At 44.7% G+C, this 22877-nt stretch overlaps 1 long non-coding RNA gene across 1 annotated transcript; it reads right to left on the bottom strand.

The window, feature by feature from the left end:
• Window positions 1–1014: 1014 nt before the first annotated feature.
• LOC149919944 (uncharacterized) lies at window positions 1015–6920 on the bottom strand. The gene is made up of 3 exons (XR_016469003.1): window positions 6461–6920; window positions 2475–2607; window positions 1015–1239 (listed from the first exon to the last, which is right to left on the bottom strand). It is a non-coding gene; the product is annotated as an uncharacterized LOC149919944 (long non-coding RNA).
• Between the last annotated feature and the right edge of the window lie 15957 nt (window positions 6921–22877).

Consider the following 22877-nt stretch of genomic DNA (forward strand, 5'->3'; position numbering starts at 1 on the left):
CACTGTTCACTATACATTAACCTGGGTTTCAGTGTCACTGTGGTTTCCATTCTTGCAGTTCTGGTTTCAGTGTACACCTCAGCACACAATAGCTAGGGATTGTAGGTTCTGCTCCCTCACCACACTGAACCTTTCGTAGTTGCATCTTAAAAAATAAGCAGTGGTGATCAGGGAAAGCCTTTCTCCCCAGAGACTCACTTTTAATTACCAACTGTTAAATAAAGTTGTTCTCATTCCTTTAAGCTACTGGAACACATACCTAATTGGGCAGTACACCACATACTGATAAATAACCTGGTAATGGAGACATTAGGAGAGGGAGAGGCTAAGTTCGGACACAGATGTATTCTTTTGGAGAAGGTACTACATCATCACAACGTGAGGTAAATGTTACTTTATGTAGACTGTATGTAGTGGTAATAAAAAGACTTTGCATGAACTAGATGTTTTTATTTATGACTAGTTTCAGAAAATCAGGAGATTGAAAGTAACAGGAACAGACTGTTTATTTTCTGTCTCTCCAAAAATATGATTGTTGACACTCGTGGTCCATTTACATAAGCACTGTAATGCTTATGGTTCCCTGTGCTGGACAGGTGTAGGCCTACAGCTGAAGAATGGGGACACAGCTGTGTCCTGACATTTGCTGTCCAGTGCTCCCACCACTGAGCCAACTGCTTGGAAAACAGCAAACCATGGTTGGACTAGATGACCTTAGTAGCCTTTTCCAACCTTGAAGATTTTGTGATTTTATGATCACAGGCAACAGGAAAGTATAGCTTCATACAAGCATTGCTTAAGCTCTGGTTCTGAACATTTCAGGCCAGATCTTTACAGAAGCCAGTGTTTGAAGGAAGAAAACCACAGGTGCAGCTGAAGGCAGAGAGATGAGTGCAGAAAGGTACAAGACTAGCTCAACACAGGTGGATCACTCTTGTAAAATCTGGCAGCCTGTTTTTTTGATATGAGCTTTGCAGTAAATCTTTCCTTGTTCCAAAAAGGCTGCAGGGTAGCTTATGAATGTACCTGGAAACAGCAGAGGTTGATGCATGAATTTTGAAATGGGTGAAGCTCTGGCTGAGGGCACAAGGACCAAAGCAGAGGTAAATGGAGAACAGTCAGAGTGACAGAAGTACTTCCACAGGACTGGTTCCAAAACTGATCTTACTTAGTATTTTTTCTCATAGCGTTGGCTCAGAACGTCAGCATGTGCTAATAAAATTTGCTGGTGACACAAAACTGCGAAGAAACATTATTCAGAGGGTTAGAGTATGTTCCACAAGGACTTTGTGAATCAAAGAAACAGAAAAAGGAGGAAACTCAGTAGCACACTCATACACTTGGGAACTACTTCATTTTTACTATAAGCAAAGAACTCATCAACTAGCAACAGCTGAGCTTTTTTCCCTGAGCTAAGGGCAGTTATGAACAATAACATGGTGCAGCTGTAAAGAGAGAACTTAAAACGTTTTTAAAGTATCTCTGCTACCAGTACATCACAAAAGGGAAATAGTAATACTGCTGTACAAGTTTTGGTTAGCTCTCATTTGCAATAGCAGGTACAATAGTAGGTTCCCCATTCTCAAGTGACATGAATTCCCAAGCGACACAGAGTGGAGATGGAGAAAAATTATCAGGATTATCACAAGAAAAACAAGTCTTTGTTACAAGAATATATATGCTAATAGCTTATGCTAGCAAAACAAAAACTCTGAAGAAAGGCACTTACACAGGGACAGCTTCATCGTAAGATCAGATGGATGCACATCAGACACCAACATATTTAGACTTTAATTTAGAAGAAATGTCTAAATCACTGGTGTAATCTGGAAAAGACTCCCTCAGGACAATGGAGTCAAATAAGCCACCTACTCTTAGTGCAGAGTTTGAGTTACAAAAGGGAGCATATGACAAGGTTACCTGGACTGGGTGACTCAAGAAGTATTTTCTAATCACTTGTCCCATTTCACCATGTTTCCTAAGTCCTATCCATCACAAACATGAGTGGTATAATATGGAGGTGTATGGCTAGATTTGGAGCGTCAGCAGTTTTTCAAATTACAAAAGATTTTTGAAGGCATTTACAAGCCCACAGTCTATGCTTTGCTTGCAAAGGATTCCAGTTAGAGAATGTTAAATTTGTAAGTATTAAGTAGTACACAGAATACAAAAACAAGATTTCAAAGATATGTGCAAACCATGTATTCTGAAGTAAAAGAATCTAACTAAATGAGGACTTTAAAAAACTCCTTAGAAAGAATGGAAACTATCTTGCCTGCTCTTCCAAGTCTTCTTTCACAGCAAATTTTGAGCACAGCAGCTTTGTCCTATTTCCTGTTCCCCTTTGAGAAGCTCATATATTCCTCATGTTTCCCATCTGCCTGGTGCCCGCAGTTCTGCAGATTTCCACAGGTGAAAGGTGGTGACAATAAACATACACCCTATTTAAGATATTTTTCCCCACCTGAACTCACAAAAGTTTAGGTTCCTGGGCTGGCAGGTTTGGGAGGGAAGATTCCTCCCTGTGCAGCATTCAGAGTTTGATGCCATCCAACATGAGGGAATTGCTCCACTTTGTGAGACACCACATCTTTCATTCATGGGGTTCTGTTTAAAGCAAATAATCACAAATTTCATGAATTATTTTTATCTAACAACTGGGACTTTCTGCCCTAAAAACTCCTTATTTATAAGTTATCTCCCATCCCTCTTTTAGTGAATTTTCAAGTAACAGAGTCTTGGGACTAGTATCAGACAGGACATCACTGATGCCTCCCTCACTACATTTTCCAACTTTCCTAGGAAGGCAAGATTTGCAAGAGCACCTCCATCCAAGCCCAGTCTACCTCATGGGCTTCTCTTTACTATCACATTTCCTGCACGTGTTTCAGCCTCCCTACGTTACTGTGTGCCTTGCCTCTGGAGCATGGAACGGTCAGTAGGTGGCTTTTGCATTGATCCTGGCCAAGGGCTGCTTCTACATGGTAGGGTCATCCAGTTCATCCTCTAGAGTCTCGTTCATAGACTTATCTTGTAAACATGCCACTCATTACTTCTGTACTGTAGCCATGCAAGCTATCTCACTTTCCAGTCATCCCTAGTCATAATTCTCATGTTTCTTTCACTCCCTCAAGACATCCTCTCCTTCACCCCAGGCTGTCCACGTCCAGCTCTCACACGTCATCCCAGCAGCCTCTCCTACACCCCTACCACAGCCTCCGGGCCCAGTTTCTCACACAGACTCCTAAGGAGAGCAGTGTGCCAAAACTTTGGCACTCCAAAACCTGCAGCCTTTGAATGGATATGTCAGTAAGTTCCTGAAACACATTCTTATTCATGCTCTTCACTCTCTTGGAAGTTCTTATCTCCACCAATCTTGTTGCTTGAGATCAGAGCTGAGAACAAGAAACAATTAACAAACTGCCGGGGAATACCTTGGGTGTTTTTTCATTTCATGCCTTGCATCACATTCCAGCATGCTTGCACATGTTCATGACACAGTTCTGAGCTCAAACCAACACTTTCCCAAAAGATTTAATTCAGCTGTTTTTTTTTTCTTTTATTTTGCTGTGACCCATCCACATTGCATGCAACCACCGCTTTGCTGGTCCTGATGATTTTACATGTAAAACTTTCTTACATCAGGCTTAGAGCCAGGGCTTGTGTGCATAGACAGATAGAAGGATCCATCACTTTCCAGATTTTAAATCAGTTTTTTGTACACATTTCAATGCTCCACAGAACAGTAGCTATGTTCTCGTTGTTTTTCTCCCTTTGAAACAAGTCTCTGTCTTTCTGACACCGAAGAGAAAAGAAATTTGCCTTAGGTGAGTGTAACTATGGAAGCAAGAATGTGCTGTAGTGACAGTGCCAACAGGAGCACTGCTGGAGGTGCAAAGCTGTCTCATCCTTTGTGATCCTCTGCACACATGGCTTTTGTGCCAGTGAGACAACACCTCCACTTTTTCTAAAACACAACAGTATTGGAAGGGAAGTGGGCAGACTTTTCTTGAATGGTTCCTCAGCTGGGCTGTGAAGGAGACACATCTTACAAATACTTTCCCTTAATACCACACAGTGGCATCTAAAAACACTATTTATTCTACACACAGATTTCTTCAAAGAAAGGTGGTTTGTGAAAAGAGGAAATGGCTTTTCTTAGGTTTCCTAACATAGCTGGAAAACACACATGAGGTTTCAGGCATATTTTTCAGGCCCTTTTTATGGGTTCTTCCTCCTATAATTGCTCTAGGATGTGTAACAGAGGTACAGCACACACACACAGCAATAAAGATTGAATTCAACAGTATTAGCGTGAATGTGAGCTATCCAGCAGGGCTTCCCTTTTCATTCTCAGTGCACTCTTCTGTTGAAATTAGGAATGGCTTAATCACAGCCTGCTGGAATGGTGAGGGTCGTTAGGCTGTGCCAAGGCGAGAGAGGGAGGGCAGGCAGCCACAGCTGGCCTGCAGAGCAAAGGCTGATGGACAGGAAGGGATGCCTCTTCCCCTCTGACTGCATCAATCTCCACCAGCCTCACTGGGTTAAAATCATCAATGAATCATTTTCAGACATGTTTTACTACACAAACAAACGAGCCTAGAAAGTTTTTCAAAGGCAGTTTCTAACCCAGGCGGCAAAACAGAATTAGTATCTTAGCATTCTCCTATCTGAAATATTCGGAAAACAAATAAACCCAATGAAGTGGAGGAAAGAAAGCCCTCGAAAACACTCTGGGTAAACAATGGCACTTGCAGTGACTTTCCTCCAGCACATCAAGGGGAAAGAACAAAGGTCCAATGGATAAGCCGTGCGAACAATGGAGTTATTGTTCTTTATCTGCTGCAAATAACCACCCCACAGACTTGAGCCCTCCCTCGAAGCAGTGCCACACCACAGCTGACCCACGATCTGCAGGAGGAAGCAAGGCACAGGGCTGCACTGAGCTTTGAGCAGGCAGAGGCAACCTGGGAAGTGTCTCGGGGATTTCTGAAGCTGCATTTGCATAGAGGTGGAAAGAAGCGGCTCTAACTTGTCTGCACCTTTGAAATCTCATTAATTTCTCCGTTGATTCATTTGTTCAGTTACCTAGTTAACATGTAACATACTGCGTGCTGAAACTTGGCCTCCAAGCGCATTGTAAGCCCAGAGAGAAGTATTGGTTTGATTAGCATCTCTGTAAATAAGTATTTTCCACTAAGAAGAAATATTTCTGCATGATGACTGTAGTAGGAACTAGAATGACGTCTGCCACGTGTTCCAGCGATGGATGCCTATAAATTACCACCCTGAAAATGCTCCTTCCCATGTCAAGACTGCGCTCCTGGTCCCACTAGTTGCCTCCTGAGGAAAGCTGCTGAACCTCGAAGAATCACTGGGGGAAAATATCAGACATATGTTGGCCACCAGCAACTGCTTTTATCATGTGGCAGGGTAGTAACCATCTGCGTGCTGCTGGACACTGTGGTGTCCTAAGTCAGGCTTAGCAGTTTGGAAACTGTGGCTGCAGCAAAGTAAGCATGGAAACTGAGATCATTGCTTTGTTCTGTACCTATGGCTTTCAGCCTGATGCTTAAAGCCAGCAGAGAAGTAAATGCAAGTGAAATCAGAAAAGAGAGGGCTACCTCTTAAGTAAATTCCTTCCCTTTCCCTTGTGCTCTTATGATTTACTATTAAACTCCTTCATCCACAATATATGAAGAATCTTTTAAAAGCTGAATCAGATTAATAGGAGAAAGCATGACAGCATTGTTCTCATCACAGTTGGCCTTTGTTTTCTGAGACACTGAGTTCTTCTCTCTTCACAACAAAATCATAAATTCAGGGGTTCTTACATACTTTCTTACATTATGAGTAATGCTAGGTGAAATTACCTTTTGTTTCCTTTGGCAAATGAGGAAAATCTATGGCAGTTCACCTTACCTTAAGACAGAAAGCAAAAACAGACCAGCTGACTCATACCCCAAACACACCCATATCTTTCATGGACAGTAAAGGGAGCGCTGGGTGAGGTGTTGGTTCAGACAGCCATGGCGCAGGCAGATAAAGATGCGTGAGTCAAATCCCACCCCATGTCGGATCTCTCAGCCTGGCTCAATTCCTGTCATTGAGATGGGAGTGAGGACACCGATCCCTTCTCATAGATCATAAAAATCAGGCAAAGAGCCTTCATTTCTCAAAGAGAGCATTTCTGCCACCTCCAGGAGTTATGTGGGGAGGAAATTTTTCCTACCTGGCTCTTATTACATGCAACTCAGTCCACCAACACCCTTCATCACTGGGGAAGACTCATTTGGCCGCAAGTTTGCCCAAGGTGTTTTCCAATACCTGCCTGGTGGCACCAGGTGCTGGGGCCCTGGAGCTTCCATCTCACCCCTGGGATTTGAGGTGCATGTGCTCTTGGCTGCTAGCACACACCTTCACCTCTACAAACCAGCCACAGCCCATTTGGTAGCTTCACCTGAGTCCATGGGCCTGGTCGTCCTAGCTGTTGCCATCTCTGAGCATAGCTATTGTACCTCATTGTTATCACAACCACCGTTGTGCTTAACAGTGACCCTTGTACTTAGATAAGCCAGCACAAATGCTAGACACCTTCTGGCCTTTGTGGCTCAGAGGAGGGCAGCCAATGGCCTCCCACCTCAACCATTGTGTCTTGCTGCCATGCTACGCCACAGAGAGGCCTCCAAGGGGCAGCTGGACCAGACGTGTCTCAGGTGGCACCTGGTGGCATGGGAACATCCAACTGAGCTTGGAGCCTTCCAGTTGCTGCCAGTGATAGATTCCAGCTGTCACAGGGACGTGGTAACCCCAGGGTGGTTCCATGCTCACCTGTTGTTTGTCCCAGCTCTGCCCTGAGAAGCCTGGCAGGTGCTGGGATGAGGGATGGATAGCATACACACTGAAAGCAGTAATTAACACACACAGCAGGGAAATCAATGTTATGTGAGTGCAGAGAGGCATGTGTTCACTCAAAAAGTGTGAAGTTCTTTGGATAGATAGGTGGGATTGCAGCTAGGAGAAAACCAGAGAAAGAATGTATCACCCAGTAAGTAAACATACCACAAAGGGAATTTGGCACTTAAAAGTGAAAAATAACTGCTGCGTAGTTCAGAAATATAAAAATAGTTTGACTGTTCCCTGCCCCTTTCCCTTCAGTCATCCCTTCTGTGCAGACCTTCAGTTTGTTTCTCTGGGTTGCCATGGGGAACCATCCTGCCAAGCCCTGCATCACAGGAAAGATGTCTGGGTCACGGACTTATGGGGACTAACGGCTCTCTACAACCATTAATCATGCTTTGAATACCCAACTCTTAACGTGTACCCATATAATGAGGCATCAACGCATTGCTCCTCCTTACAAATTATTTTCGGAGAAGGGCATGCCCACGACTAGGATACTTGGCAAAACCACACAGGCCAAGTTCTTCTTTCTGTTCCTTGTAGAACGTACCAGCACTGAGATATGGGGGCTTAGAAACCTTCCACATCCACACCCTGGCTACCTGGGGGCTCGGGGTCTGCTGAGCAGTGACAGGGTTGTCCTATCAGTGCTCATTGCTCTGCAGGAAAACAAACGCCTCTGGTGTATTCCTGAGAGCAGTGCTGACAAGTACTGGCAGGCAGGAGCTTTCAGTGCTCGCTTTTATCACCGTCTGTCTATTCTTATGCTGCTTGCAGGGAACACCAGCCTGCTTCATGCCCTCATTCATCCCCTAGACATGCAGTGCCCAGGATCCCTATGCTTGGCTAGGGTGTGGATGTGGCAGCCTGCAGAGGTGCTCACCTTCCTGAGTTGGTGCCATGCTTCAAGGAGTGCCTGCAGTCCATCATCTCCTAATAAATGCATTTTGGCACCCCCTTTATTTGTGAGTTTAAACATTCCTGTCTGTAATAAACCTGCCTTGCTGACCCACAGCTGTCTGAAGGCTGTATTTCCCCTTTCTGCTGCTTTCAAACACACTACTCAGCTCTCAATGCCTCACATTCGTATAACACCTCCTATGTCTGCAGCACTGTGCAGACATTCATTGCACTCTCCCAACAGCCCAGCAAGGTTGGCAAGCAAATATTATTCCCTTTTCCCACATGGGAGAACACAGACACAGAACAAGGGGCTTGACCAAGCACACAAAGCCCTGCAGACACTGTAGGAGCACTGCAGGAGCACTCAGCTGCAGCCTTGCACACACGTGAAGCCCATCTCTGCATTGGCAGAGGCGTTTGCTCTTTGTGAGCATGGCCTCCAGGACAGGGCATATTGAGTATGTAGCATGAGTAAGAAACATTTCCTGCCAGAGACTTGACTTGGGGCTGCTTTTTCACATCCATGAAGCATAGCATGGAAACACTTGGCTCCTGGGAGCCAGCCCGCCTGCAGTGCTGGAGTGTGGGGCTGAAAAGAGCGTGCATGAAAAACGTACAAGTGCTTTGCAGAGCTTCTTGGTGGCTGTGCCGCCACGCAGACAGCGAGTGGAGCAGGAGAGGGTTGCAGTCTCCCAGCTCCCAGTGCTGGGAGTGCTCCTTCAGCTCAGAGCACCAGCTGGATCTGGTCCAAAACGTAAGACAATAGCAGTCTGCTGCTATACGGAATAGGTGGGGTTAAGCTGCCCGCCCATTTGAATCTTTGATTGTTATTTATGTAAGAATCGGCTGCCACATGACTCCAGGAATGGAGAAGAAAGTCGCCGTGGCCGCCCTGCATATTTCTGTACCCTAGGATCTCCAAGCCAGAGCCTGGAGCACAGAACTGGTGGGAGGAGCTGGGCTGAGCGCCCAGAGGTCTGCAGCTGGAAAGCCTCAATAGGCCGCCCTCCTGTGACTTTCTAGTTTTTGGGTTCTTTTCTCAACAAACTTACACAGAGCTCATTCTCAGTTCAACAGCTTGCTCTGTTTGTACGTTCAAGGCACAGGGCTTTTTGAAGTGCTCTATGAGCTACGCTCCTGTGACTGTCTTCCTTCACCCCACAGCGCCCACAGCCCAGCCACATTGCTGCAGCATTACCACAGCCACTAAAAAAGAAGAAGGAGAAAGAGGAGGATGGACCCAAGTGTCAGGAAGCTTTTAAGGAGCGTTTCTGGCATTTCGGTCGTTCAGCAGAAATTTGGCAGCACATCTACACCAGCTACAATTATACCTTCGCTGGAGTTCACTGTTTCAGAATCCAGGACATTATCCAGGCCAGGGCACCGCTTCAAGTTATTAGTTTTACAGCCTGCTAGTAACTACAGAGAGCAATTTAAATAATTACATCCTTGCCACAAAAGAGCTGGAAAGCCAGGTGAAAGGCGGATGGGAAGGTGTGACCATGCTGCTGGAAAGCACTGGCACAGAAGCAGGTCAGAGACACCCATGGTGGAAAGATTCTCATGTTAAGCAGGCATCTCGCTTTGTGTCTGCTCCCAGCAGGTATACCTCTCCAAATATCTCCTCTTGAGTACCACCAGCAGCCAAGCTGATCACACTGAGCACACTGCCTATGCAGCAGCCCCTGGTTCTTGTTCAGGATGTGCACTTGGGGCTCGAAAGGAGGGTGATCTTGAGGGGCTGAGGAGGATCTCTGGGGTGCTCCTGGGTGGAGGGGACACCTACAAATCACCTTCAGGCAGGAGTAAACTGCTTTCCTTGAACCTCCCTCTCCCGGACATCTCCTGCAGCAGTGGGGACAGGTCAGAGCCACCTGCATGGCCGAGGTCACCCACTCCATGCCTGTGGGCAGCATGCCTGCCAGCCACAGAGTGCCCAGGGGAAATGATGAGGATTTACTCTGAAGAGCTCTGTTTAGGGCAGTGTTAGTCATCTGCTGTGGTTGTGATTCAGGACCAAAGTTAGCTGACCAAATTCCCTATATAGTCAAGAACAAGACCAAGAAAGGCAGGGGTGTGATCCAAAGTGCCTACGGATACACGCCTAAAGTAAAACAGCATCAATGCTGCCATTGTATACCAGAGAGGTATTTTCATTTTGGCTGTATTGAATTTTCTGTGGAATCTGCAAAATCTTTAAATACTTCATCAAAGTGGTTCTCCTTTTTTCTGCCACCAGCTGGAGGTATCACACATGTCTCATTGGTATGCACTCATCACCAACAAGCAGCACCACTTTGACTGCACTTCCCAGGTGTTGGCGTAGGTTTTGTGCAGAACCAACCCAAAAATCAGCCCAGGAACAGCACTGCTCTTCACTGCTTACAAAGCAGGGCTGCCAAAGAGGCAGATCACAAAGAGGACCATTTAAAAGGCCTTAGAAACCCCAAATACGCAGAAGTGAAAGAAATGAAGTGAGGGTAGAAAAAGAGGCTCAAGATCTCTGTACGAGTTCAGGTCATGGTGAATTATAGAGATGAGGGAAGCCCTGAGCAGCTACAGTTGCTACACAGGTGACAGGCGCAGGAGCCTGGGAGACAAATGCATCTGGGAGATAATAAGAGTTGGGATCAGTGAAACACAAATGAAAGAGTAACTGAACCATAAATACATCTGCAGGGACACAGGTCATTTACCACCAGCTGTCAAGGAACTGCGTAAGAAAGCGTTACTATCTTTGGTTATCCATCGTCTGCGGAGGCAGAGAAAACGATGCAGCGATGCGGCAGAGCTAGAAAAGAAAAGTAAACATCGCAGAAGGTTCATCCATCAGGGAGGAAGGGGCACGCTGCAGCCTAACATTAATACTGGCAAAAACAACAAGCTATTCAATTCCTGAGCATTTCTGAAGTTACAAAGAGCACAGCCAAAACTCTGCTGCTGGTTTTCTTATCAGTTTTCCTAATTCCCTATTTTCCCCCTTTATCAATCATTTTTCTTCAGACTGTGTTGCAGATTCTGGTTCCTTATCCCTCCCCCCCTCTATCCCCCTCTCTTATCTTTCTTCTTGGTAGTTGAAGATGTTTGTATCTAACAGCTTAGCCAGTGCCTCCTCGATTTTCTATCTTTGGAAAAACCAAGCCTGTATCTACTTTCAAGCACGTTTTCATGCCTTGAAGTGATGCAGTTTTCCAGTCAGCATCCATCAATTGTTCTTAAGCAGTTCACTGTGAGTGCTTGTTATTGGTAATTAAGCTGTGTTGGTTGCATAAAACTGCATGCCATTGTTTCCATTTCCTGACTAGCAGACAAGGCAAATAAGTTCAGTGCTAATATTAACACTGTGTGATTTGCCATTTGCTGCTGCAAGTACTTGTACCTGGAGCTTTGAACTAATCACTCTGAACCACTATGATAATTCAGTCCAGCTGACTGAATGGGTGTGATGGGCACATGCAAACAGAAGGCAAGAATGGTTCAGCAAATTTTCTCAACTACATGCAGAGATATTTTGGGTGCTCCTGTGTGGAGCCAGGAGTTGAACTTGATGATCCTTATAGGTCCCTTCCAACTTGGGATATTCTATGATTCCTTGATTCTATGATAATAGCAGATATTTATGGTAATATTATTCTCCATCATTACTGTTAGTCTGCTTCTTATATCTCAGTTCCTTTCCTACTCCTTCTTTTCTTTGTACAGCTTCATTTCACAGCCATTGCTTTCTGCTCTTATTCATAAATCTTCTCTGTCCATCCCTCTACTTAGTGAGTCTTTCTCTGCTCCAAGAAACCATTTAACCTTGGCAACCCTTTAAGCTAATTTTCTCTGTTACGTACTCTGCTATTACATGAAATATCATTTTAACTTTGGCAAAGTTTGTTTTAAATAGGTCTTGTTTTTTCCCTTGGGATTCATTTTGCATGCTTTTTAGTGAATCATTTTAACACCTTGTGAAATACCTCAGTTAAAAATTCTCCCCAAAACAGAACAGCCACCACGTTAATAAAACCATAGGCTGACATGAATGCCAACTGCTATGAACAGAACAACAGCAAACCTGTTGGTCCATCCATGCTCCTCCTGCACAGACTAGGCCAGGGCAAAAGGGACTCAGGAGTTCCTGGCTGCCTGCACAGTGGGCTCATTACCCTCCCCCAGGCCAGCAGAAGCAGTAGTACTGAGCTTTCAGTGACTAGGAGCTGCTTATTTGATGTGTCCACATCTATGATCATTTTGTCCTTTTCACAAACACGGAGGGTGATTTTAAGAATGGAGCATTACTCTGAAGGAAATGTCTCTTTTTTTCTTAAGGGAAGGGGTGGAGTTTGCAGAATGAATGCCCTTCAGATAAACGTCAGCTTCATGAGCTATGATCAGGCTTCACGTACTTTCCTGGCATGCCCCACCCCAGGATTCCACCTTCTGCCCAAGCAACAAGTGGGAGCTTGTGGCGTGCCCATCTTTGTTCAGGTGGGACGCTCTCAAAATAAACTTTGTGAGGCAAACATGCCTCTGGTGCCGCTCCATCAAAGCAGAAGGATCTGCACACACACCAGGAAAAAACTGCATTGCAAAATACTCAACACTGACACACACGTATGAGAATACACATCTGCTAAAAGGAAATTAAATAAAATCTAAGATACACAACAGTAGTTATCTCCCTATTCATTCAGCCATGCTCCTACCCAATTTTCTACCAGTTCACTTAGGAGTGAAACTCCATGCAGACTCACACAATGGCTGAGGCTGAAAGGGTCCTCTGGGTCCACCTGGCCCAACCCCAGCTTCAGCAGGGACACCCAGAGCAGGGTGTCCAAGCCCAAGTCCAGTTGGATTTTGAAGGTCTACAAGGAGGAGACTCTACATGCTCTGTGCAGCCTGTGCCAGGGCTTCGTTACACTGGCAAGGCAAATGTGTTAAAATGAGTCTGCTTTAAGCACAGTTTTCGTATTCCCACTGCCACAATCACATCACATAGTGACTGGGGATACAATATTAGCTCTTTATATCTTTTATGATCTCTTACAGTGGGAAATGCAACACACAGAGATATGTAATAGATCAAATAATAGAAATCAGGAACTTGAGACAGTGATGCAATTCCCCAGTGTCAGGAACAGCCTGGGCACTTCAGAAGATGCAAATCTGCCTTGTGATCCTGCAGGCAGGCAGCTGGTCAATGAATGGGGAGTCAGGCAAGGGTTTGCAAGCCTGCACTGAAATTTCCAGTTCAACCACAGCTTCCTGCATGACCTTAATCTAGTCACTTAATTAATCCTGTAGATCTGTTTACAGTTGGTAACACGAGAACACATGCTTTCCCTATCAGAGGGTGATTATGAGAGTAAAATCCTTTAATTGCTATAAGGATGAGAGGTTTTGAGGGCTCTGGCAGGGCTGTAAGACTGATTTCACCCTGCATCTGCAAGTACAGCTCAAACAAGATCTTGGCCAGGCAGAACCACCCATTTCGGGGCAGTTGGATGCTGTTTTCGTTGGAGCTGCCATGGGTGTAGAGGTGACCTTACACTCCAGCTCTTCATCACTGTTCCTAAATCAGCATAGCTGCGCCTATGCAGACACTTGGTTGAAGGAGAGCTATAGAGCTACAGTTTTACAATTAACAGTTTAATGATTAGTTAAACTGTTGCGCCACCTATGTTTGGGCAAGCTCAGTGTTACTACGCTCAGTCACTCAGATGGGCAGAGTGAGGTACCTCTCAGCAAAGCACTGGGTCCCAGCCACCGGCTTGCAGCAATGAGAGCTCTGGGGACTGAGGCAGGTTTATGGCACCATCCTAGTATTTCAGCTGCGTTCTCATTTGGGTTGGCAAACTTGCAAGTCCTCATTGACCCTGTGATGTTCTTTTAGTTGCCGGGATCAAAACCAGGGAAGGTCCAAGAGGCTCCATGCTTGGCCGTCTTCAAGGGATAAACAGAACAGAGAAAAGAAGGCTGAGGGAGTTCCAGCTGCAGTAGGTAGAAGAATCAGCTCCTCATTCCTTAAGAATAACAGACAGTCAGTTACTTTTTTTTTTTTTCCCCCCACAAACTACTTCCCTTTTCAGCACTTGCTTTTTAAAGTACTGTGGTTTCATGCTCCAATTCCTGAAGTGCCAGGGTTACACCACCAGGCATCCCTATGTTAGAAGTCCTCATCCTTATTGCCCCCTCTGCACTGCCCTCCTCCCTTCTGAACTGATTATCACTGCAGTGAAGCCATGTTGGAGATAATGGAATCATTGCCATCAGCTGAGGGACATAATGTCCTTCCTACAGGATGATCTGGGAGAAAAAGAGTTTCTGAACGAGCATTTTGGATATTCTCTTCTTATGAAATCTTTCCTCTGGGTTTTCACCTTAAAGACAGATGGCTTAGATCATAGTAGCTGTCACTGCCTCTTTTTAAACGTGCACAGGGTCTCTGTCAGGCACACACGAACACCAAGCTAACTTCAGCACTCAGCAATAAAGCTCTTTGAGGCAAACCAAGGGTTCTGTGTGTACCCAGAAGCACTTGTAAACACTGCCCATGCAACTAGCTACTATTTTACTTTCGTATGAGCAGACTGAGTGCAAACCTGGCTCTCTATTCAGCAATTCTTTGCTTTGCTCCCGTTGTTCTTCCTTTATTGCTTTCCCATGCACCTGTCCCAAAAGAGGACACACACACCCACTCACACAGTGCCAGCACCTCCTAGGGCAGTGCATGGAGCTCTTGTTTATAACCACAAAAGCCACGGCCCCTCCCTATCACCCAACAGTGGCAACAGTGCATGGTGACAAAAATAAAGGAGAACGAAGTGTAAAACAAATTTGCTTTGGTTTGCTCACTATTTCAGTGCAGCTATTCACCAGCTGGTGTTCAAAACAGGCATCTCTTAGAAAAGCAGGTAGGGCAAACAGAAACAATCAACCTTCCCTCCAGCCTCCAAGAAGAACAGTGAACTTTCCTCTCTCATTCCTGTTGCAAATCCTTGATTCAAAAAGTGCTTTTGCAGGAAAGTAGTTTGATCCCACTCCTACTCCTTGCCCCGTTGGTTTGAACAGCCACATAGGCTGCAGTGGGTCATGCAGATCCTCTCACGGATCTTAGCAGTGTCTCTGCTTTGCAAGCAGTAGCCTCTCGATGTAGCACGGGGGAGCATTTGGGTCAGCAATGGGTTCCCTGGACTACATGCGGACAGAATCTGTGGTGGTTCCCATGCGGGGCTCTGTCCCATCCCTCTGGCCCAAGTAGGGTGAGCTTCAGGTGCTCCAGGACAAAGCAGAAGCTGCTTTGGATGTTCTCAAGACTACAGCTTCAAATTTCATCCTTAATGGATCTTGCCTCATCCTCATGCTCAGCTCTCTATATTATAGGTGCCAGCTAAAGGAGTATCCTCCAGCTGAGAGCTGGAGTTGTAACCAAGGCAGATTTTCCCAGAGGTCCAAACAGCAGTGAGATATCCAAAATTCAGCAACTTTCTGCTCTGTCCGTAACTCAAACGTGGCCCATTTCAAAGCACATTTCAAAGAAGGCTATCGTCCTGGAAAGGTGCTGAGTTGTTACAACTATCTGAAGATGGTTGCAGGCAGTGGAGCAAGGCAGGGAGTTTGCAATCCATTAATGGCTCCAGAATCACCCAGCAGCAACACATCCCAGGGAGGCTGGGAGATATACGAGCTGCTTGTGAAAACTATTTTATTGTGAAAAGCATTAAAGGCATCCTTTAAACTGCTCCTCCTTGGCAGGTTTTATTGGCAATTCATTTCTGTCACACCTCAGGTCAAGCTACTGTGGATCTTGTAGCGAATTTTTTAAAAACATGTTTGCATTTAATTGGTTTCTCCAAGATTATTTTGAATCCTATGTACGCCCAGCAAGTGACTGTCTGGGTCCTCTTCCAAGTTGGCCTCCAGAGCAAAATGTGAAACTTAACAGCACTTTGCTTCATGCAACTGCTATTGCTAAAGGACCACTGCCACACACTGGCAAAATTGAAAATCTATATTTTCCTAACATCCTGCTGACATTTTTTTTAACCATCATCTTTTCTTCCCAAACAGTTGCATGGAAACAAAATTTCTTTTCCAACCAAATTTCTCTCTCTGTCCAGTTTAATTAGAGATAATGGACAACCCGCTCACAGGTTACATCAAGTTTAATCATCACAAAACCCATTGCTGTGTTGTTACAAAATCATAGATACATTAAGGCTGGAAAAGACTCCTAAGATCACATGGTCCAACCATTCACCTACTACCAATATTATCCACTGCCCACGTCCCTCAGTGCCACATCCACACAGCTCTTGAACACCTCCAGGGACAGTGATTTCACCACCTCCCTAGGCAGCCTGTGCCACTGCCTCACCGCTCTTTCTGAGAAGAAATTGTTCCTAATATCCAACCTGAACCACCCCTGGCACAACATGAGACCATTCCCTCTCATCCTATTGCTAGTTTCATGAGAGAAGAGGCCAACCTCCACCTCGCCACAACTTCCTTTCAGGTGGTTGTAGAGGGTGATAAGGTCTCCCATGAGCCTTCTCTTCCCCATTCTGAGCAATCCCAGCTATTCCCCATCAGACTTGTTCTCCAGACCCTTCACAGCTTCATTGCCCTTCTCTGGACACACTCCAGAGTCTCAGTGACTTTCTTGTAGTGAGAGGCCCAAAACTGAACACAGCACTCGAGGAGCAGCCTCACTATTGCTGAGTGCAGAGAGACAATCACTTCCCCACTCTTTCTGGTTGCACTATTTCCAATACAAGCCAGGATTCTATTGGCCTTCTTGGCCACCTGGACACACTGCTGGCTTGTGTTCAGCCAGCTGTCAGATAACACTCCCAGATCCTTTTCCTCTGCACAGCTTTCCAGCCACTCTGCCCCAAGCCTGTAGTGATGCATGGGATTACTGTGACCAAAGAGCAGGACCCAACACTCGGTCTTGTTGAACTTCATCCCATTGGCCTCAGCCCAGCTATCCAGTTATGGGAGGAATGGTGGGGCCAGCAAGAGGAGAGGGCTAATCACAGCATAATGAGCCAAGCATTTGCACACAAACATTCTTTCAGTAAATTGGCAATGGATAGGGAATTCCTAAGAGGAGTGCTGACTGCAGTGGGGCTCTGCATTTGTGGAGCTCTCTGGGTGAGCAGATGAGGGCTTTCCATGTCTCATCAGACCCTGAGAAAGTGCTGTACCTCAAGGACAACCCCAGTTCAAGGGTAGCTTGCTCCAGAAGTCTCCCTCAGGCTTTCACTGCTTTCTCTGCACGACTGTTGCTGAGAATGTGATTAAACTTGTCTTGAAAGAGACGTTAACACAGGTTGGCAAGAATAACATCACTCAAGCTTTGGGTTCAGCTGATGCCAACACTTCTCAGGCATTAGAGAAGGCCAAATCCCACAGCAATTATTTGCCCTGATGGGTGGGGCTGGGGTTTCTCTTGAGCACCCTAGGTCCATCATTTCATTCTTCTTCCAGCTGAGTGCTAGCAGTGACACTGCAGCCTAACATACAGATCTGAAGAGAGAGTTCTGCTATTTTATTAGCTCTGGCAAATGACTTATAGTCATGATTACAGAAGTTCATTTAAATAGCTTTTCTTGTTATCCTGGGGTTTGTCTTGTTTACTGAATTTTTTGCTCTATCAGTTTTCTAGCCAGACTTTTTCCTTCTCTGAAATTCATGACCTTTCTTCTTGTTGGTAAGAGTTCTTCAGAGCTGTCTGCTGGGTGCTGTGGTCTACAGCAAAAGTTTGGTTGAAACCTAGTGGAAGTTAGTAGGACTGCAATGGAATGGAGAAGCATTTTGAAATATTAACAGTTTGGCTTCTATTTTGAAACACCTTTAGTTGTGTTCTATAGTAATCCTGGAATCATTTTTGTTATCCACTGACAGCCTACTTGCAGCTTACATCACTTGTTAGCCCTGCTTGGGACAGATACTTCATCTGATTTTTAAAAGCATTTATGAGCTGTCGGGTTCCTCATATTCTCTACCAACACTGCTCAAATAGAATTGCTTAGAGCAGTGACTGCTTTTCGGATAGAAGATGTTTCTTCTTCTGTTGCTGAACATCAGCAACTATTCAAGGATGATTACAAGGAGAAAAGCTGATTGGAAGATCAGTTTCAGAAGACATTGTTCTGCCCCAAGAACTCCAGCTCAGCAGAGCCAGAGTCATTCATCTCTGTCTTCCTGCTTCACTATAAAATACATTTCGTTGCAGATGGAATGATACCTAAAAAAAAAAAAAAACAACAAAACAGAGGTAATAGTTCTATTAGTTACTCCTAAAGCTTTGCAATGGTGGGATTTAGTTTGACTATAAAGTCTCTGCTACCAACATGTTTCAGCCTTCCTTCTTCTTAACATCTCTCACCTCAAATGCCCCAGCTCTGCTGAGTTGCATCTCACCTGCCAGTACTTCTTCGTAAACACGTCCCCCAAACTGAAGCTGATGCTGTAAGACATGCTAAATGGTCACATTAAACTTTTGTCTAATAATTGTGGTCAGTTATAGCTGCTGTTATTGTTATTGTTGTTCTTGCAACATTTTAATGACAGCAAAAACCTTAATATAGAATCAACCCTTCAAGCATACAAAAGATTTTCTTTTGTATATCTTATATTGCTCACCGTGCCTGCAATATATACTGGCAAAGCATCTTTGCCAGTGTGCACTGCCTACATGAAGAGGGTTGAACTGTGAAGTTATTCAGGCAGAACTTTTACATCTAAACAATGTCCAAAACCATTAGCTGCCATAATTACTTGGTAGAGGCAACAGAGCTTGTGTGTCTGAATTATGTGAGTGGGTGCATCAGAAACAGGTCAAGAATGGAGGCTACTTCTCCCCCTCTGAATTTAGTGATTTTAAGTGGGCACTCAATTTTTTTTCTGCAGCATTCATTAAGAAAACTAACACTCCTTTGCTGAAAACTGTAATTTTCCTACTTAATTTTTTCCTCTTTTATTGGAAAGGTAGAGCTGGAAAGAAGCAAGTTCCTTTTTTTCCGAAATGAAGAGCCTTCAGGTGTTGTTGTTCCAAGTGTCAAACACTCTCTCTGAGCCTTTAAAAGGAGAGGCTGCTGCATACTTTTTCACTACATCTTGTTTGTACCATGATTTCTAGGAGTTCACTCTCCTTTTGTAATGTGTTCCTTATTTGCTTTTAGAATAATTTTAGTTGAAAATTCTTTATACGATTATTTCACAGAATCGTATAATCACAGAATGGTTTGGGTTGGAAGGGACCTTAAAGACCTTCTGATTCCAACCGCCTGCCACGGGCAGGAATACTTCCTGCTAGATAAGGCTGCCCAAGGGCCCATCTAACCTGTCCCTGAACACCTCCAGTTATGAAACATCCACAGCTTCTCTCTTCCTCAGTAACCTGCCTCAGCATCTTCTGAGGAAAGAATTTCTTCCTGATGTCTAATCTAAACCACTCCCTTTTACTTTTCTTTCACTTCTCATCAGCTTTTGATACAACATAATTGGCTGCTTAATAATTAATTAGATCTGCCTAGCAATTTAAATAATTAGATATAAGGTACAGTTACTTTAGAAACCCTTTTGACTTTGGCAGTCAAGAGATCAGTGAGCAGTTAGCCATGGTGCATCAATGTAATGGGGCCCAATTTCCTTTAGTAGCTCAGACTGCATTTAGTGCAGCCAGGATGACAGTAAGAGATGTTCATAAAACCCAAAAGACTTTGCCCTCAAAACACTCTCAGACCTGACTGGAAGAAGTGGTGAGCCTGTACATACTTTTCTTGATCTGGGAGAGATGGCAATTCACTGTATTGCTGCACCAGCCAGGACATGCAGTGTCTGACATTCTATGATAAGAAGAATATCAATGTGCCCGAGAAGCCTTCAGCTTTTGGTTTTTCAGGTGACATTAACTGGGATTTTCAATACTTATCCACTTGCCAAAATCCTTTTTTCTTCAAAAATTCTTTTTGCAGATAAAGAGACCCAATGTAAGCCTTCCTAATGGCTTTACTCCTTGGGTTTTGTTGTTGCCATTTTCTGTATTTCTCAATAAATTGGTCCAAATTTACAAGTGCTGATGGATGGGTGCCTGCCAAAGATGATCCTACCCTCAGCTTTTCATAAACCTGTACAATCCCAAAGCCTGCAATAAGCTGGAAGCCACTCAGTATACAGGGTGGAGGAACAAGGCTGTCTGCATGGTTGAGCATCCTTTTCCCAACACTTGCCACTGTCCTGTGCTGCCTCTGCTTTCTGCTTGCCATTTTTGTAGTTTTACCCTCTTACATCAACCACTTTTCATACAAAGCTCAGAAATTCTTGTCTATATATTCAGAAGATACTAAAATGTCAAATAACAGATGATTGGAGCTACATGCTGTGCTAGCACCATGCCATTAGCATATCCTGAGGCATTTTTATAGATGAATTTGAATCTACTATATCCAAAGTTGTTTGAAGCAGAAAGTACATTTCCCCTTGCTTCTCACCCCAGCACCAAACACAATACAAGCCTTTGTATGTGAGGGCCATGCAGAACACAGGAGCTCTCGCCTCCTGGTTTTGCATCTGGCTCTCCATACCGCACAGGAGAAGAGGCCCCAGAGTTGGCTGCAGCTCTGGTAGCTTGGCCAGAGTGTCCTGGTGTGTTTTTCAGCTCTGCGTCTTCTCTCTGTCTTCTGTGGCCTCACTCCAGCTAGGGCAGGAATGAGCTCCCCCAAGGACAGAAACCAAAGGGACAATGCAAGCCTCATTCAAGTCTTCATTCATGCAAGCCATTCACTCATGCAAGCCTTCATTCAAAGGAGACTGTCTCCTCAAGAAAGAAGGTATTTGCATAAAGCTCTTGAGAGCTTTATTACTTTTTACTTTTTCTTTATTACTTTTTAATTTTTGATGCTTTGAGATGCAGTTTTTTGGAGGACAACGTGAATGCGAGACCATCTTTCATGCTGGCATGATGTGCGATGTTTGGCAGAGCTGCTTGCTCTTATTAGCCTGCTATTTGTAACTTATATGCAGAAGTGAGCCTTCCATAGCCAAACTCAAAAGAAAAATATTATTCTCTGGAAACAGAGACATTCTCTGGACTTTATGTCTGCTTACAGCAGACAGATCAAATGCATAAATTAAAAGGGTTGGTAGAGATTCTGATTAAGCCAGCCAGGGAACTGGCACACTATGTACATCTACTAGGGATACGGTGTTTTGGGCTTTTTTTATGGGAAACATTACTTCTTCATGTCTGACTTTTGCAGTTCCAGTAAAATATACAGTTGCATGTGAAGATGGTGGGAACACCACGACACCCCTCTGTGTTGACTGGCTCCCTGGTAAAAGACCTTGGAATTCAGACGGCAGAGGGGAAATCCTGGATCAGGACTGAGAGCTGAACGAAAGCACAGCTAACAGCTGGAAGATTTAAATGCTGTGGATAGGAAGTTTGTCTCCAAAAGACATTCATGGGTCTTTATCTGAAAGCAATATCATTAGAGGTGGTAGCAATGGAAGACGATCTGGGGCTTTTGCCCTCTTCTGCTAGCATAAACTTACTTTGTGCCCTCAGGTACCCCAGAGGAAAAGCCAGGACTGGGGGCTGGTCAATGAATATTGCCTTCATCATTTGTGCTCTCTGGACTGGTGAGAGCACGCCGAGCAGCCGAGGTCCCTGTGCTGGGAGCCAGCCGTGCTTCCACTCGCAGCCACAGGCTAAATGGAAACCAGACGGGAACTTCTCCAGCCCCACAGGGCTCGCCTTCCACAGGGTCTGCTATTAATTAAGACTGAAGGGGAGGTTTTGAATAACTCCTTTGTGGAACAGAATACAGAATACACACAGTCAAAACCCAGCTGACAAACACAACAAAACTGACTTCATGGTTTCTTATGAGAAAACCATTAATGGCTGGAGAAATGAAGAAACACTTTGTTCAAGTCACTAGTGTGAATGCAGCATATTCAGATTACAAAGCCATCCTGCCCTGCTATAATAAATATCATATAGCTTTATCCATGGGTAACCAGGTATATAAAAGCCAGTAATAACACATTAGTTTTCAAGTTAGCATACAGTACCTACTATTACATTTTCATGGAGCTTGCTCACAGAGTCAGTGCTTCAACACCATCCAGTTCTTCCAACTCAGCAAACACCAACAGGGAGGTCATCCGATACCCACAAAGGCCTGACTGACCTTCAGCTCTTTGTTCATGCTCTCCTCTTGTGTCAGCTCTCGAGGGAGAGGGAGGCTAAGCGCTAAAAGGTTTAATAAATATCTCCTCTACCTCTGTGGCACGTCATCTTCTTTTCCAATTCGGTGTACATTAGAGCTGATGATGAATAGTGACAGATTGCATGAACAGTCAGGAGGGAAGAAGTAGGAAAAAAAAGATTGTATTCAGGGAAATATTTAGAGCCTTCAGACTATATTCAGGATGAATTTTGATGGTGTTGCTATGTGCCCGGTCAGAACAAAGACAGGAGCAAACTCCTCTTCATCTACAGGCTGCAAAAGCTGTACTCACTTACTGCCAGCACTCAGAAGCATCTCAGAGGTGTCCAAGCCTGGCTGTTTCAAAGACTCAAAGAATCATTAAGGTTGGAAAAGACCACTAAGATCTCCTAGTCCAACTAGGAGTTGACCCATAATGCTAAACCACATCCCTTAGTGCCTCAACCACACAGTTCTTGAACATTTCCAGGGTTGGTGACTCCACTATCTCCCCAGGCAACCTCTTCCAATGCATCAACACTCCTTTTGAGAAGAATTTTTTCTAATATCTCACCTGAACCTCCCCTAGCACAACTTGAGGCAATACCCTCTTGTCTTATTGCTGTAGCCTGGGAGAAGAGGCCAACACCCACCTCATCCCCACCTCATTCAGGTGGTTGTAAAGAGAGATAAGATCTCCCCTGAGCTTCCTCTTCCCCAGACTGAGCAATCCCAGTTCCTTCAGTTAATTCTCATAAGACCTGTTTCCTACTGTGGACATCTCTTTGCATAGGCTGGTTTGGCACCCTCCATGATACCTGCGAACCTGGCAGCACTGTTGCACTCAGGGCCACCCTGAAGCAC

The sequence above is a fragment of the Phasianus colchicus genome, chromosome 1 (genome assembly GCF_987193195.1).
Source record: "Phasianus colchicus chromosome 1, bPhaCol1.hap1.1, whole genome shotgun sequence".
In the NCBI taxonomy this organism is placed as follows: Eukaryota; Metazoa; Chordata; class Aves; order Galliformes; family Phasianidae; genus Phasianus; species Phasianus colchicus.